The sequence below is a fragment of the Mustela erminea genome, chromosome 1 (assembly GCF_009829155.1).
Source record: "Mustela erminea isolate mMusErm1 chromosome 1, mMusErm1.Pri, whole genome shotgun sequence".
NCBI lineage: Eukaryota > Metazoa > Chordata > Mammalia > Carnivora > Mustelidae > Mustela > Mustela erminea.
The window spans coordinates 32,007,578-32,022,630 of NC_045614.1; the positions used below are offsets into that span (position 1 = coordinate 32,007,578).

The 15,053-nt window shown below is 41.3% G+C and overlaps 1 protein-coding gene across 4 annotated transcripts in view; it reads left to right on the forward strand.

The window, feature by feature from the left end:
• The first annotated feature begins 72 nt into the window (after positions 1-72).
• ATXN7 (ataxin 7) overlaps positions 73-15,053 on the forward strand; it is a 137,407-nt gene continuing 122,426 nt past the window's right edge. For 2 of the 4 annotated variants that reach the window (XR_004281188.1, XM_032324288.1), the window contains exon 1: positions 73-122. The gene's annotated coding sequence lies outside the window, so the exon portion shown is untranslated. Of the gene's footprint in view, positions 123-257; positions 637-689; positions 965-15,053 lie in introns of those variants that run through there. The other 2 variants (XM_032324295.1, XM_032324306.1) reach the window with 2 other exon arrangements.

Here is a 15,053-nt window from a genome sequence, read left to right on the forward strand (position 1 = left end):
TGGGGGGCGAGACCAGCGGGCGGCGGCGGCCCCGGCTGCAGCCCGGGCCCCCGCCGCCCCCCCTGCCGCCCCCGCCCGGCCCACGCCCAGAGGCCGCCCCGGAGGCCGCCGCCAGCCGCCAGGTGAGCTCGCCCGGCCGCCGCCGGGGTTGCGGGGGCTGCGGGCCGCCGGGCTCCGGGCCCCCCGCGCCTTCCCGGGGAAGGGGACCGTCGTCCCCGTCGCCGCATCCCAGCTGGCTCAACTGGGGGTGGGCTCATTCCGCGGGGTTGGGGTGGGGGGAGGTTGGGGAGGACGGCGGGGACGCCCGGACCGGCTGACCCGGGAGGCGCTCAGGACTAGGGGCACTGAGGGGGCGCGGTGCTAGGGTCCCTGCGAAGTTGGCGCCCACGCGCACCCGGGCGGGTCTCGAACGCCACCCCTTGCGCCGGGCGCGGTCTGCGAGCCTCAAAGGCCCCGGGTTCCAGGTCGCGCGGTTCCGGCCCTTGGGGCCGCCCCCTTCCCTCCTTGGCTCTGGCGGGTGTTCCGCGAGGGGGACGAGAAACTTGGAGACCTCCCGCAGGAGTTGTCGGAGCGACCTGAGAGCGCGGTGCCCGCCGACCCCCCGGGACGCTGGGACCCCGTCGGTGATCTGGATGGGTGCTTTATTTATTTTTTTCCTCTTTGATTTTCAAGGAAAAAAAAAAAGGCTATGTGATTGTCCCCATCTTAAGGGGAAGTTGAAAGTGAAGGGGGGGGGGGTTGGTGCTGAAGGAGTAACGTTGCCCTGTGTGTAGAGTTACACATTTCCGGAGCACAGTGGAGATCATAGTGGCATCTCTTCCCAAAAGTCACTTTGATTCAACTTCGATGAGTTTCTCGTAAATGGCAACATATAGGTGGTGAGAGGCGAGAGGAAACAAGAACCAGTACAGCTGATTTGATCTCCAGTGGGATAGATTCAGTTAGCGTCTGAGTTTTAACCCAGGTTTGGTAATTTATTGAACATAAAGTTATTTTCCAGCTTTCCTTTCTCCCCTCCATCCCCCCCACCCCCCCACCCCCCGGGTACCCTGACTCTTCACATCCGGGCTGAAGCAGTTTCGTGGGTTGGATTTGGTTCTTTCTGGTTCCTTGCGAAACTTGGGTTCATTCTCTCAGTTTTCTCTTAGGTCTTTCAAAGAGGAAAGAGTTGTAAATGCGAATGGATGGCAGTGAAATGTGTTTAACTTCTAACTAGATATCGGTATATTATATGTAAAAATTTTTTCACATGTATGAAGTCGAAACTCCAGCAATGTTCTTAAAGAATTAGCATCGTTGATTTTTGGCACAAAGGCCAAAAAAACCCCCAAAATTACTTTGAGTGATGATTCTGAGTTATAATTTGACCTCCCCAAGGGTGTGAAGCCCGTCTTGGCTTAAAATAATACTGACTTAAAACTCTGTGTGCGCATGGGCATCAGGCCCGGTTCATTTTCTTGGTTTTAGGAGAGGAAATACTCTAACCAAAGGGAGACTTACTTTAAATCTTAGGTCCGACACACTGTAAATTGGAAGTGTACATTGATTATCTATATATCCCAACTGCATTTTGGTGGGGATGGTTGTATAAAAGATAATGGTCAAGGGGTGAAATGATGTTCTGTGTAAACTACTTGTTACTTCACCTTATCATATAATGATTTTGAAACAGTATCCAGTGATTTAAAATAATCTTTAGTTTGTTTATAGCAGAGTATCACTACCCCTTGTAACTGTTAAATTTTCATGAGACATTCTCTCTCATATTCATAGATGGAGTTCTGGACAAAAACTTTTATATGTTCATTTTGCAACTTAAAAATATGGTGGACAACGCAAGAAATTTTATAAAGCAGTAAGAACAGGAGAGATCTGAAAGTTTAAAGTTTGAGAGATACCTAAAAAAATAAACATTTCTGAAAGTTCTTGATCCAAGTGGTTCGAAACACATCCAAATTTGAGCCTTTGTGAAATTTTTAAAAATCTACTTTGCCAGCTTCTTAATTTAACTTGCTTCTGCCTGACAAAGATCTATGTGTTGAACATTTAAGAATTCTCTTAATTGACTTTTCTTCATATCATTTATAGTAAAATGACATGTTTTAGTAAATTTTAGTAGTCTTTTTTCATATAATTATATCTTAATATGTTTGTGAATGTTAAACTAGGAAGGACTCAAGCCTTAGGCCATACTAATGTTTCTTTCATTTATAGGGAAATCTTTAGGCAGAAAGAAGTAGCAGATTCTGAGCTGTAATAAAACGGATTTGGACTTTGAACTTACATAATATTAGATTTGGTGATTTTATGTCATTAGATTGTTGGTTTCTTGGAGACTATGGGAGTCTAGTTACAGAAATTTGAGTGTTTATTTAATATTAGCCTTTTGAAATGATAAAGGATGATGAGAGAGCTGGCTCTAATGTCTTTACCCTGGTCCTATGAAATGATGTAGACATTTCTTGCAGTATGTTTTTAGAGCAAATGTTGTTCTGGTGTCTTTGGACCTCTAGGGGGTCCATGAATGGGCTTCGAGAGACTCCTGAACTCTGTAGTTGTGACCAAACTTTTTTGTTTTTATATGTGTCCTTCTAGGAAAAAAGTCTGTGGTTGTGTTATAAAAGAGGTCTAGAGCCCCAAAATGTTAGAGTTATGTTCTTATTGAATAAAATGGGAGTTAGAATAATCCTTAAAGGGAAGAAAAAAGGAAATACATATCTTTGTGCCCAGTGTTTGCTGTTTAAAGTTGTCTTTAGCCTAGACATGTGGTCTTAGAGGTGCAAAAACACTTCCATTTTGTTGCCACAGCAAAGCATTGCCTGTTAGTTGATAAACCATATACACACATAAAGGGCTCGACATGCTAGTCCTGGGCGCATTGTGGCTGTTTTTAAATTTAAAAAATTTAGAGCAGATAGATTGATGGTTGTTAAGCAGAGATCTGATCTTGACAGCCAGCCCTTAGAGAAAATGGTTCACCCTGTGCTACTTTCTTAACGGCTCTCCAGCAAATCTGAAATGGGACTGGGAAGTAATCATTCTGAGAAAATGTGTTTTTGCCTTGGCCAAACAGCAGAGCATGGTGGGAAGAAGTTTCTCATCAAAACAGACTCAAGTTCAAATCTGGCTTCTTTCATTCACTGTAGCTACTTAACCTACCTGACCCTCCCAATTCCTCATCTGGATAAAGCCTGTGACAGTAGAGGCGTAAGGAGTAGGAATGAAGTTTCCTGTGTAAAAAAAAACCTCTCAACTCCTCATTTGGCCCATATTAAGGATTTGGGAGCTAGATGCGATAACCACTGATCAACACAGGAATGAACATGTATAAACATGGTACATGGTAATGATACATATTAGTTCCCAAATAATAATGGAAATATTAACAAGTTGAAACATTTTTAAAAGATTAGGTTTTCAAAAATGAGTTAGGATTAAGTGGTCCTTACTTTGTAGATATCCGGGAGAAAGTTGAAGGAAGATGGTAGTGTGTTTGGTAAAGGTGAAGACATGGGTACTGGGCAGGAAGAGACAGTAGCAGCCCGCCAGTATCATAGCTGCGTCTTTGTATAAGATTCCATTTAACTTCTGCTCTTCACTTGCGATTTAAATGAAAAATTTAAACTAAAAAACTGTCCTTGTACTTTCCAGCCCATTGTCTCTGAAAGTGTTTACTCACCTCCTTGTGTTGGGGACCCTCATAGGTACTCCAGGGACTTCATTAGTGGAAGCTACCTGTAACTTTGTCTAATTCTGGCATCTTTGAAATGCCTCCGCAGTTGGGTACCTGTATCGATTTTTTTTCTCAACAGGGAAAAGAGTCTGGAAGAACTGAATTGTATTTTCCTATCTTTAAGCATTGAAAGAAGAGAAGGTAATTATGAGTAAGAAGAGAGATATGAATAAAATACTTGTAATGTTTACGGCTATAAGAGCAAACTTGTTTCCACTGTTTCTGTGGCCTTTTTTTTCCCTTTTATTTATTCGTGGTGACCATTCATTCCTACTGCCTTTGAGTAGGGTAGTGGTATGAACACAAGCTCTTACTGGGTTTGACTCCCATTTCCTAAGCTTTCTGATTGTGCTCAGCGTGAGCCAGCCAGCCTGAGTCTGGAGGAGGTGAGCATTAGATGAGATAATAAAAGCAAAAGACTTTGCTCAATCCTAGGCCCCTAGTATAAATGCTTAAAAGTGGTAGCCGTGGCGCCTGGGTGGCTCAGTGGGTTAAAGCCTCTGCCTTCTGCTGGGGTCATGATCCCAGGGTCCTGGGATTGAGCCCCAGGGCGGGCTCTCTGCTCAGCAGGGAGCCTGCTTCCCTTCCTGTCTCTCTGCCTGCCTCTCTGCTTACTTGTGATCTCTGTCAAATAAATAAATAAAATCTTAAAAAAAAAAAAAGTGGTAGCCATCTTGAGGATGGTTTCTTTCTTGTCTTTTTTGAAGGAAAAGCTAGTATCTTCTTTCGGAATATTCCCATAAAAACCTTTAGGGATCATCCTGTTTTCAACCCATAAAAGCCTTTCACATCTTTCTTGTTACCATGGGCAGGTAGCCCAGCATTTGCAGGACCTATTAGACCTGTCTGCTGTTCTTGGCAGTGGGGTTGTGTTCTCTGTTAGGCTGGCAGGTTATTTCTAATTCCTGACTTTCTCGGGGGGCAAACCAATAAGCGTGCACAGGTTTGGAGCCATGATCCATTCAAAAACTACATGATTTTTTGGCCTAGAACAGAGATCAGCAAACTTTCTGAAAGGACACCATAGTAAATATTTTCCAGTTTGTCAGCATCCCCTTTCCCCCACCCCCCATCTCTCTGTTGCACCTGTGCAACCCTACCATTGTATTTAGAAAGCAGCCAGAGACATAAGCGAATGTCCATGGCTGTGTTCCACCAAAGCTTTTTGGACACTGACACTTGAATTTCATGTAATTTTTATGTGCCATGAAATAAGTTTTTATTTGTTTGAACCATTTGAAAATGTTAAAGCTCTTCTGGGCTGGTGATATGTACAGCCAGCAGATGGATTTGATCATAGGCCATAGTTGGCTGACCTCTTTCCTGGAAGAATGTTAGACTCCTAAGTCCTGTAGGTCTGTGGCTTCACCAAGCTATACCACCCCACCCCACCCCACCCCACCCCACCCCACCCCTACCAATGCATACAGATTGTCTTTTGCCTCCTCATGTATTCCATGCTTTTGATATGGCAGCATTATCTAAGACTCCTGTCTTCCCCATTGGGATGAAACTCCCCATCAGGTTAGTTGTTCTTAGTTATAATGTGTGGCCTTCCCTTCTTAGCACATGTATTGTTATATCACCATGAAGTTTTATTTATTGTTAAAAGTGTTCTCACCTTGCCCAGTTTTCCATAAGACTTGATGTTTGAACCCTGTCCTGCATGATGGTTTTGAAAGGAATCTATGCCTTTGGAGCTGTCTCATGCTTCAAGTTCCTCTTGTCCCCTTGTCCTGGAAAGGACATAATGGATACTAGGCCCTCAGGCTGCTAACTAGACGCTCTTACCTTAAGGAAATCTGTAATTGGACTCCCCTACCCCCTTTCCAAACCAAACCATGTTTGGTTAAGAAAAGCACACAAAGATTCCTCTTGTGCTCCAACCCCTGGAGATTAGCTCCAGGATTGATGTGTACAGAGCATGTAGATGTATATGTCTGTGTGTAATTTCATCTGGCCATCACTGAAGCTCTGAGGGCTGCTGCTTTTAGTTTCACCTTTTCTTTCTCTATCTCTTGACCCTTCCCTCTTGGTCATTGTATGGGATGCAGTTTGGTGACCTGGTAATTGCTGTAACTGACTGGCTTATTTTTTGCCTCCCTGCCTTTTAACATTCCCTACTAATTTGCTTGTTTTGCAGCAGCTATGTTCTTTTTGGAGTAACTTTTCAAAACATTATGCTGAAGTTATTGGGTATTTTAGAATCTTCACCCTTCTAAATGTAAACCGTAATATCAGTTATACATCAGTTATTTTAGATATTTAGAGATAAGATGCTGTTTATGTAGCAAAATGTATGTAGATAGTAGTAAAATATGTTATTACTCTTAAATTTTAAGCATTTCCTTTTTAAGAGTCTCATGCTCTACCGACTGAGCTAGCCGGGCAGTTAGCATTTCCTTTTTAAAAGGTAAACTTGGTATATACTTTTTAGATGACAATTTGGGCAATATGCACCCAGAGTCATAAAATGGCAAGTCCACATCCAGAAATTTATCTTAAAGAATCGGTCACATGTGTGTAGATGGGTGTACCAGACTGCTCACTGCCCCATTTTTTTAAAAATAGCAAAACATTGAAAGTAATCCAAATGCCTATTAATAAAGGATTGATTAGGTCCATAAGGAACTACCCATGCAGTAAAATACTGTATAGTCTGTAAAAAGATGATGCAGGGGTGCCTTGTCGGCTCAGTTAGTAGAGCATGCAGACTCTTAATTTTGGGGTTGTGAGTTTGAACCCCACATTGGAAATAGAGATACTTAAATCTTTTTAAAAACTGATGCAGGTTGATATTTGTTGACATGGAATGATGTTTAAAAGAAAGAAATTAGCATGAGAATAGGTATAATGTGTGATTTTTTTTTTTACCGATGTTTAAAAAGATTTTATTTATTTATTTGCTAGAGAGGGAGAGAGAGAGTGCGCACAAGCAGGGGGAGGGACAGGCAGAGGCAGGCTCTATGCCAAGGAAGGAGGCCGTTGCTGGACTTGATCCCAGGAGCCTGGGATCATGAGCCCAAGGCAGCCACATAACCGACTGAGCCACCCAGGTGCCCTTTTTAATGTTTGATTTGTTTTGTTTTTAAAGGTGGGAAAAAGGGGCACCTGGGTGGCTCAGTGGGTTAAAACCTCTGCCTTCTGCTGGGGTCATGATCCCAGGGTCCTGAGATCCAGGCCCACATTGGACTCTCTGCTCTGCGGGGAGCCTGCTTCCTCCTCTCTCTCTCTCTCTGCCTGCCTCTCTGCCTACTTGTGATCTCTGTCTGTCAAATAAATAAATAAAATCTTTAAAAAAATTAAAAAAAAAAATAAAGGTGGGAAAAAGCCCTGGTTAAGAAACCTAATAGAAAGTATCTTAAAGGATATACATCGAGTAATATGAACTTGTTATCTCTAGGTAATAAGGTTGTGGGTGATTTTTTAAAAAATGGTTTTCTCAATTTTTCTTTTCATGTAGCATGTGCTTCTGTAATCAGGAAAAAATAAAACTACTGAAGAATAAATATAGTAATTAAAATATCTCCTATTTTAATAGGCTAATTAACTGTGGCTAATTAACTCTACGGCTACTTTCCTTCATATTCTGTTGTATTAGAAGTGAAATATGCTTTCTCATATACCTTAAAAATGTTCACTCTTTTACTAATAAGCAAGAATATTTTTAGACTTTTCTAACAAGAAAGAAAAAAAATCCACAGAGGACTAAATAACAGCTTTCAGAAGAAACTCACTGAAACACAGACATTTACATGGTAGTATGTTGTGCCTCCTTTCTTGCTGTGGAAGTTTTTCCTCCATTGAGATTCCTGTAAAATCACAAGGAGTTCATATGTATGGAGGCAGTATAGTGTAGTGTTTAAAAGCCTCAGCTCCACTAACTACAGTCTATGTTACTTTTAGCCATTTATGGCCTCAGTCTCCTCCTCTGTAAAATGTGGGCAAAACTGGGGCACCTAGGTGACTCAGTCAGTAGAGCACACATGCAGCTCTTGATCTCGGAGTCATGAATTCAGGCCTCATTGAGTGTAGAGCTGAATGAATGAATGGATTAATGAATGAATGAATGAAAATGTAGGCAATGCCTTGCTAAGTTGTGAAGATTAAATGAAGCAAGTGCTTAGCAGAGTCCCAAATACTTAGCAGTAACTAAGGAGGAAGAAGTGGTGGGACAAATAAGGGTATATAATAATAATAATAATAATAATAATAATGACAGGGATGATAATAATATTGGCTGCTAATATTTCCCTCCTTCTAGAGGCTTGCATGAAGGCAGAGCCTTGTTTGCCACATTCACCATCCTAAACCCTCTAGCTGCTAGACTCGGTACCTTGACCAAGATAGGAGTATCGTCTAGGTTCACTTAGTCATCAGCCATGCTCCCTTTAGTGTACTATCTCTGTGTGCACTACCAGAAACAGTGTTCAGGGGCTGACAATTCACTGGTCTTTACAGAGTTGGTACTCCATAAATATTTGTTGAATGCATGGTGACCTAAGCAAGCCTTCCTCTTGACAGTGATAGTGAACTTCTAAAAGAGGGTTTTGGTCATCTTTAAAGTAATATGGAAGAAAATGTCAGGTGCAAAAACTGTTAAAAGGGAGAATCTGTTCTGATTTCCAATATTTGAATGAATCATAGAAATTTTGTTTCACTTTTTTTTCTGTCAGTCTTAGCTCAGCTCAGTGCACCTGCATCCTTGTGGTGTACCTGTGATAATTTTAGAAATTTTTCACTTTATTTTCACTTAAATTATTCTGGTGTGGGGATATGTTTTACTTTCTACCCTAAACACCCAAGTTCTGAGATACATTTCAGTGTTCTATGAAATTAGAAACATTGACCTGGCCATGAAGAATGAGAAGTATAACTACCATCTGGCTGTGACATACTCATTTGCAAACACTGGGTCTTTGGGTTTGTTTGTAGGAAATTTTAGGAAATGCATGGAATAAAAAAATGTAGAAATACTATGATAATTGATGAAGTGTACCTATCAATTACATATTGCAGAGTAAGAAGAACCCACTCTAAAACTTTGTGACTTAAAGTGATGACCATTTATTTGCACAAAATTAGGGCAGGAGAGTTCCTTCTACTGCTCCCGTTTAGCCTGAGGTCCCTAATGTGGCTGTTACCATCTGAAGTCTCCTGTCAGAGCTGATTGGTCTCGGGATCTAGCTGGGACAGCTCTTGTGACCACCAAGCGATCTCTTCCAGCAGCTAGACTGGGTTATCCTCACACAGAGATGTTGTGTTTCAAGGTGAGAGCTACAAGGCTTCTTGAGGTATGGGCTTAGAAGTCACACAGGGTCACTCAGCTACATTGTGTTGGTCAAGGCAAACCACAACCCCTGTCCAGATTCAAGGACTGAAAGTAGGTACCACCTTTTGATGGAAGATGCTGGAAAGTACATTATCGTAAGTCATGCTGACAGCAGTTGGGGGGTGGTGGGTTACCAGGCAGTGGGCAGCAGTACTGTTGTGATCATCTTTGGGAATAGTATGCCCTTTGCTGTTGTGTATTAACCCTCCTTTAACCCATGACTGATAAACTCTATGGTGAGGCGTAGTGGTAAGTGCTTCCCTGTGTTATCTTTTGGGATAACAGCTTTGTGAAGTAGGTACAGTTATGACTCCCATTTTAAAGTTGTGATAAGTGAGCCTTGGGGAGGTGATATAACTTGCCCTAGATCTTTTACCTAGTTAGGGGCAGATCCTAAAAGTCATGAAAAGTTTATCCCTGTACCAGTGCTTAAATCCATTGCTCAAGAAATTTGCATGGGGCGGGGAGCATATCTTTAGGAATCTCAAAAGAAAAATCCAGTGTCTTAAAATTTTACATGAATTCTGTATTCTACTCCATGATACATCCCTTTGTTTCACCATAAAACTAATATTTTAAAATTACTTGTCAAATTTTACCTCCCAAATCTTTAAGAAAATAGATTCTCCTAGACTGAAAATAATAGCTAATCAGCTAAAAGTCTTCAGTTGTAAGTAGTGGAAACAAAATCGGAGTACCCTAAGCAAAAACAGAGGTTACTGAAAGGATGTGGTATAGCTCCCTGAATTGACAATAGAGCTGAAGAAGCAGGCCTCAATACATAGTCTTCACAGGGTGCTGGCCTTACTAACCTTCCCAACACTTCGTAACTCCACCCTCTGCTGAGAGTGTATCTCTTAGGGTCAACTTGGGTCTGGGAAGGTGCCTTGTTTCCTGCTTCACCAAGAAAGTACCTACTGGTGGTGGTGGGGGGGGCGGTGGTGGGGGTGTGTGCGGTTTATTCCCCAGCAGGGGAGTGAATGCGGGGCTGATAAAACCCAACAGATGTCCACTATCTGAACTTTCGTGCAAGCTGCTGTGTGCATATTGATCACATTACTATTTGCAATATGCTGATGGCCCCTGGTTCACCCCTTTCCCTCTTAACCCCACATGCCTCTAAAGGTTCTTAAGCCCCAGTTTGAGAAAACTTTTGTAACTCCGCCATCTATTTCCGTTTCTACTAATAAGTGCTTATCATTCCAAGGACAATAACATATTTATCCATTTTTTTACATAGTGCTCTTTTCTATAATTTCCCTGATTTTTACTATTTTTATTTTCTAAAGATTTACTTATTTTAGAGGGGGGAGGGCAAGGGGCAGAGGGAGAGAGAACTTCAGGCAGGCTCCGTGCCTCATGTGAGTCCAAAATGGGGCTTGATCTCATGATCCTAATGCCATGACTTGAACCGAAATCAGAAATCAGACGCTTAACCAACTAAGCCAGCCAGCACCCCATTTCCCTGATTTTTAAAAGAAAACCATATGAGCTATAATTTAGCCATTTATTGGTAACAGGGTTCCCGTTAGGAACAGTTTTACCTAGTGCATAGTGATTCCCTTAGGACATAGTAAGATAAATTCAGTTATTGACTCCTGCTCTAAATGTTCCCACACTGCCCTGCTTCTGTTTTTCTGTCTTCTCCAGGTGTCTAGTGGCTTTCTTTGTAACCTTGCTAATACTTAAAAATGAATATTTTTGACTTTACAGTTTATGGGTCGAAGGAACAACCTACATTTATATAGCCGTTTGTTATTAACCCATGTTTCTAGTGGTAAAATGTTGTGCAAATACAGTGTGATTTTTTCAGAGCATTTTCATGTATCTACTCCTATCTTTTTTAATCTTTTGAAGTCAAAGACAAGGATATTTTCCCTAATTTTCAGCTGAGCATATGTTTTAGAAGAGGTAAGCAATTTCCCCTGCAACATAGGACTGTTGGCAGGAAAACCTGGGTATTCTGACTATCTGTGCCTTTGCTGCAAATGGTTCAAGAACACTGGTTTCCCAGTTGGAGAAGTCTCTTCTGGTTTCTTAGGTTTCTGGGCTGAATTGGAGATGGGGGAATATATGTTGGGACATGGGTGTGTCATGGAGGTATCTAGTCGTCACCTTGGCCATTAGTTGCCACTTTTGTTTATTCTTGCTTTGGAGGCCTGGCCTCTTTTTATGTCCCCACAGATAGCCAGATGAGAAGCCAGTTTGTCCCACCTCTTCTTGCCATGATTAGCTGGTTTTGAAGTACCTCTTGGAGCCCTTCAGTCTGGCCTTTTTTACTTCCCCACGGTGTAATTACCACCTTGTGGTGTAGTCACTTGTCTTCCCAACCCCTGGACTCTTCTTTTTAATGGTCTGCTCTGTTTTCTGCTGTTTAGGCCCACCACTACAAGGGATTTTGAGAGGAGTGCTTGACACTTTTGTTTAATTAGGGTCTCTAGACAGGGTTCTGTTAACAATAGGGTTGCATGTTAGGCCCTTCCCCCTTGCTTGTAAAGTTTCACTATAGTCTGAACCATTAATGTGATCACAGTGTTAATACGGTAGTTCTTATTTGGCCAGAACTTTTTGTAAATAGAGACATCTCGACTTTTCTGTAGCTTGTAGAACCTTGTCCTAACATTTAACATTAATTTTTAAATTGTCTTTTTCTAATTTATTTCAGGTGCTGATTTCTACAGCTCCTAAACATGTTAACACTTAATACTAGACAAAAACTGTCTTTTTTTCTCTTGCATTTCTAGTTTGTCTCATGGTCTCCTTTTTGCAGGCATTTCGAAACCTTCAAAATCCTTAAACTTAATCCTGAGAAAGTGCTAGCATAGTTCTTCGTTGAAAAATGCATACTTGGGGTGCCTGGGTGGCTCAGTTGGTAAGCATTAGACTCTTGATTTCCACTCAGGTTATGATCTCAGGGTTGTGGGATCAAGCTCCACACTAGGTACAGAGTCTGCTTGTCCCCTCCCTCTGCTCCTCCTCTCCCTCTCTCTCTCTCAAGTAAATCTTAAAAAACTAAAAAAAGAAAAATACATACTTTTTAATCTGTTTATATTTATATTTTGCTCATGCTGTTAAGTGTTTGACTTCTTTTGCTTTGTTTTTTGCTGTTTTTAAGTTTTAATGTTCTGAACACAAAGACATTTTTAGTGTTTTGGAGCATAGCTCCTCTTAGTTGCTCTAAAAGGAGTATGTAAGACTCTCTTCACAGCTCCTCCACTACCCATCCTGTTTATTATTATCGTTCTGTAGTTATAACTATAAATCATTTGGAAATCGAAGTTAGAAAAGAGACCATTTGCCATTACATTAGGACAGTTTAAATGGAATCACTTGTTCAAATTTACTAGCTTCCTGAAGCTAGTAAAAATGTTTATGGTTTTCAGGATTCCCTGCGAATATATTTCAACACTATAAGACAGTAACACATGTTTAGCTATTACAGATTATGAGAACAGTAGCTACTAGAGAAGATAGTATTCCAGTTTTCTGTTTAGAACTATAATGGAGCTAAACTGAAAAATCAGTTGTCCCAGTAAACAGCAGTCACGATGTGATAGGAGGCAGGTTTCTTAGTGTGTCTCTTGCTTTAGCTAACAGCCAGCAACGATTAGCTTTCCTTTCCATAGATCTGGTGTCAAGCATTAATCAGCTGTAGACTGGAAAGTTTTTATTGGCTAGCATTTGTAAGTGGAAGAAACACCAGTCTGTTTTTTTATCTGTAGTCTCTTAACCAAAACTACATACGATATCATCTGTGTGGTGTTCTTATAGAAACAGTTCCTTTAATAAAAAAAAACTGAATTAGTACTGAAGTGTATGAAAATAGTGAACTCTACCCTGAAGAGTCTAAATGATGTAAATTAAGGTTGTGATGTGTACTAGAAAAAAGATTGCATGTTCAATCTAGTATTCCTGTTTTTCACATTTTGAGTAGTTTCTTAATTTTAAAACAGAAGTTATAAAATGTATTGAAAATCTTAAAATACAGAAAAACTAAAAAATATATTTTGATTTTGAGTTTTAAGAATTCCATTAAAACGGTGGGGGGTTGCCCGGGTGGCTCAGTGGGTTAAGTCTCTGCCTTCGGCTCAGGTTATGATCCTGGGGTCCTGGGATCGAGCCCCGCATCGGGCTCTCTTCCAACCAGGGAGCCTGCTTCCCTTCCTCTCTGCCTACTTGTGATCTCTTTCTGTCAAATAAATAAATAAAAATCTTCAAAAAAAAAAAAAAGCGGGGGGCGGGGAGCCTATCAGGAAGGGGCTGAGGCTGGGTCACCTTTAGAGCTCTGGGAAGGAAGAGTTTGGCCCTGGTGACCATGGTCTGATGTGGTTCGAGATTCTGCCCGGGATCAGTATCGTTACTGTGTGCTTTGCCATCTGCCCCTACCCCCCATCACCCTGGTGCACAACTACAGGTTCAGTAAGGCGGGGCAAGGAAAAAAGGGTTTCCTATTATCCCTGTCAGAGGAGTTTGATGAAAAGAGATAGGCGTGTCTCTATAGTTAATCATTACTGTGCGTCAGAGGATTTGGAGAATATTAGTTAAGGAAGCATTTTCCTGACTGACGAAGAGTAACTTGGTTATGTTTATCTACCCATTCTAGAAGGTTATTCAGTATATTCATGTAGTACATAATAAAAACAAAAAGTTAAAAAATGAATTCCATAAAACAAAGAATTACATAAGTTTGGTGTTCATAGAAAACTGAAACTTCTGAATGCTTGCAAAGTTTTGTTTAATAACTTTGTCTTGATTGCAAAAATTAAGTGTTTGACTTGTTAATCTCCTCTTAGAACAGGAAACTGCTAAGAAAAAAACAGGTGTTTGTAGAAAAATTGGAAAATTTCACAAATACACAGAAGCAGATAACAGTTACTCATACTTCTACTACCCAAAGATACCACTACTAATATTTGATATAGATCCACGCAGCTAGTTATAGAGGTATCCTATTAAATAACCTTTGGAATGAATGCTTACAAGGAAGGATAATGAGTGGTAGAAATGTATATGTAGTGTGAACCAAATTTCTTTAGTCTCACTGCCTCTCAGGTATTGCCAAGAGCAGAGGAGAGGGGCATCTCCCCCCGCACAACCCCAGGATGGGAGAAGAGAGCTATCTTGCCCTTTAGCTAGCCTTGGCTGAAGTGAGGCAGATCATCTTTTCTGTAGACTATAGTCTGTCTTTTAGCAACTCTGTTAAGCTGAGTGTCTACTGGTTGCAGAGGGAGACATTTGGAGTTTTTGGTGGAGTAGCTTATTGAATAAGCCACATCAGTTCTTTTTAAATTTTTATTTTATTTTTCTATTTTTTAAGATTTTATATATTTATTTGAGAGGGGGAAAGAGAGCGAGTGCGTGCATTGTGCATGAGAGTGCAAGAGCAGGGGGAGGGGCAGACTCCCACCGAGCAGGGAGTCTGCCTCCAGGCCCCATCCCAGGACCCCAGGATCCTGGCCCGAGGCAAAGGCAGACACTTAACGAACTGAGCCACCCAGGAGCTCCTAAGCCACCTCAGTTCTTTTCAGCCCCTTGAAGAATTCTTTAAATTGGCTCTTACTCAAAAGAATGTCTCAATATTCAGAAATAGAGTCACCTTCAGTTATTTGTACTAAGTGAGAACAAGGTGGAGCGGTTAGACACTCCCAGGTGATTTCAGTTAACATCTAACCTCAAATCCAGTCAACTTGATAAAAGAAAAATCCGAAGGAGCTCAGAGCAGATTATGGTATAAGCATATGCCAGTCCTCTCCTGTGGAAAAGAAAAGTGCTAATCTGGTCAGATCTGTTAAAGAGACAGGCAAGGCTGCACAAAGGAGAATTTTCTCATCCTGCTCATCTTTTGTCTTAGTGTAGAAGAAAGATTTATCCTGGGATGAAAGAGAGAAAGAAGGAAAGATGGGCAGGTGGCTGGTAATACAAGATGGTTGGCTCTTTTTCTGTGTTCCTTGGCCTAGTGGTAAGCAGATCCCTAGGTCTGAGAAACTA